The 2,500-nt window shown below is 44.8% G+C and overlaps 1 non-coding gene across 1 annotated transcript; it reads left to right on the top strand.

Moving 5' to 3' along the window:
- The first annotated feature begins 1,522 nt into the window (after positions 1-1,522).
- On the top strand, positions 1,523-1,677 carry LOC143266249 (5.8S ribosomal RNA). Its single transcript, XR_013041301.1, has one exon. It is a non-coding gene; the product is annotated as a 5.8S ribosomal RNA (ribosomal RNA).
- Positions 1,678-2,500: the final 823 nt, after the last annotated feature.

Raw genomic sequence — 2,500 nt, 5'->3', positions numbered from 1 at the left:
GAGGTCGCTTTGGTTCTCATCGTCGATACTCCCGTCCGTATTTCGTATCCGCCGACGCGTTTCGTACGAACAAGCGCTAACGTTAAATAAAGTTTAAAAAATGAGAGAGCAACGCCGTTTCATGTCGAACGCTGTAAATAGAAAGAACGAAAGTTTACCGACGAAAGAAAATCGAGAGTTTCCTCTCTATCTTCTCGGCTCTTCTTTCCGTAGCGTATAAGAAAGGTTTCGACTCTCCCGGGACGTCGTTTACTTCTTATTAACGGGTACCGCACGATCCTTCGATAAATACAAAAAGTCGTCGTAACAAGAATGTTCAACTTGAACACGAAGGAAAATCCCGAACATTCTCATATAAAAATATATCTATACATAAATGAATCTGTCGCGAATTTTACCGGCAGAAGGTTCGTTATGTAAAAAATGGATCGTATGCATGGTGTACCCGTTCGTTGCGACGTCTGAGTTAAAAGGAGGAGAGAATCGAAATTGTTAAATAGATACGCGCCAGGAAAGCGGAGAGATTTCGGAGAAGTAAGGAAGAGGTGAAGGTTATAAGAATCTCGAAATATTCTTATCGGACTTTCCTTTCTATAATTTTTATTCTTGATTCGTGTTGCGTACTCTCTCGACCCCGTGTGAAAACACGAGAGAGAATATAAAGAAATATTTTGGGACGTTTGGTAACGAAATGCATGGGTTTGCGAAAAAAAATTGTTAAATTTCTTGTTTTTTTTTTTTCGCCCGCTTCGTGAGAGACTCTCATTTTATTTTCTTTCTCTCTATAAATTTTGTCTTTGGACCAAAGGGAACACCCCCTTTTAGCCTCTCTCTATTTCGTGTTAAACGAGAAACGAAATTTAGAGTGTGACACGGAGGCTTTCACGCGGGGGGTGTCCGGGTAACCGATGGAAATCGAACCACGAAACCGCTTCGACGAACGAAGTCGCAACTTCACGAGAGTCCGCCTGCTTACGACGGACGATATGGTAACGTATCGCTTTACGGACCGGCTGAGAAGCGAAAACGATAGCGTAGTCTCCTTCGTTGGTAGACCGATCTGACGCCGGCCATGGAGTGTCCGTATTGAATCTCGCGATACCGCCAAGACGTCCAATATATGTAAGCAGCGAGCAGGAGACTCTGTGTTACGCGCGACAGCGCGTTTCGTATTTTCCACGGTTTTTGAATGACTTTACCACCCGGAACGGACTGAAAACTCGCCGCACGAAGAGAAATGCGTCACAGAGCGTTGTTTCATCGGCGGTTCTGTAGTTTTATACGGTCCTTTACCCGTCCATGGACGTTATCGTGTCGTCTTAATCATCAATCAGCTCGGGTAAATCTGTGAACAGAGCTATGACGGGACGACGTCCGAATACCGATACTCGATCTTGCGCTTGGATTGGAGTTAGTATTCTATGGACAATCGAACGAATTTATAAACCAGGTTAAATAAATCACGTACATACTGGTTTTCAGACGCTGAGTTGTTAAATATGAACAAAAATTTTTATACGATTACCCTGAACGGTGGATCACTTGGCTCGTGGGTCGATGAAGAACGCAGCTAATTGCGCGTCAACGTGTGAACTGCAGGACACATGAACATCGACATTTCGAACGCACATTGCGGTCCACGGATACAATTCCTGGACCACGCCTGGCTGAGGGTCGTTTATATAACTAAAGACTGCTTGCGTTTGCCTTTAGCAGCAAAAGGTTTTCTCTTCATTGTTAAATTTTTTTCGGTACCGCTCGTCGTTCGACTAGATAAAACGAAACTGTTAAACGCCGAAAAGTCGAACGTTTCGGAGCGGGATCCGATGGTCGAACGCGAGAGAGAGAACAACTTGCGAAATTGGCGAAAACGTACGAGCGATGGTTGGACATTTCGTCGGCGTTTGACGCGGAGAATGTTAAATGGAACGTTCGTGTCTCGCCCTCTCTTTGCTAGTGTTCATTTTTTTCACAGGCGACAGAAGAACATTTTCGTATATCTCGCAATTCTTAGTTTTTAGGATCTTCTCGGCGGAATGCGCTTATCTCGGCTTGCGTGAGTCGTGGTTTCTAGTTAAACCCCTAAAAGAGACCATATACGACCGCCCGTGAAAGAGCGCTCCCGAGTCGAAAACACCTAACTACAGAAGGATATTTAGACGAGAGAGAAAATGATTCTTCGCCCTGCGAGAGAATTGTTAGACACCAATTGAAGGAAGCAAGCCGAGAGTAGAGCGTGTTTACGGCGTTTCTCCGCGCTCCCGACGTTGTCTGAAATGATTGTCGAATTTTTTTTTCGACGGTGCGAAAGTTTATACAACGAGGGGAAAAGTTAAAAATAAACGTGCGACGGAAGCTCTTTCACGGTTAAATTATTACGAGATCGTAGCTTCGCCACGTTTTTTTTAACATTTACAAGCGCAGATCGCTTCGTTGTCGTTGATTAGAAGCGGAAGACCGCGCGATCCCAATACGGGTTCCGGTCGTCCAGTCCTCGAAG

Source organism: Megachile rotundata, unplaced genomic scaffold (genome assembly GCF_050947335.1).
Source record: "Megachile rotundata isolate GNS110a unplaced genomic scaffold, iyMegRotu1 scaffold0114, whole genome shotgun sequence".
Taxonomy (NCBI): Eukaryota; Metazoa; Arthropoda; class Insecta; order Hymenoptera; family Megachilidae; genus Megachile; species Megachile rotundata.
Note: the sequence above shows the minus strand (reverse complement) of the source record. Positions and strands in the feature narration are given on the sequence as shown.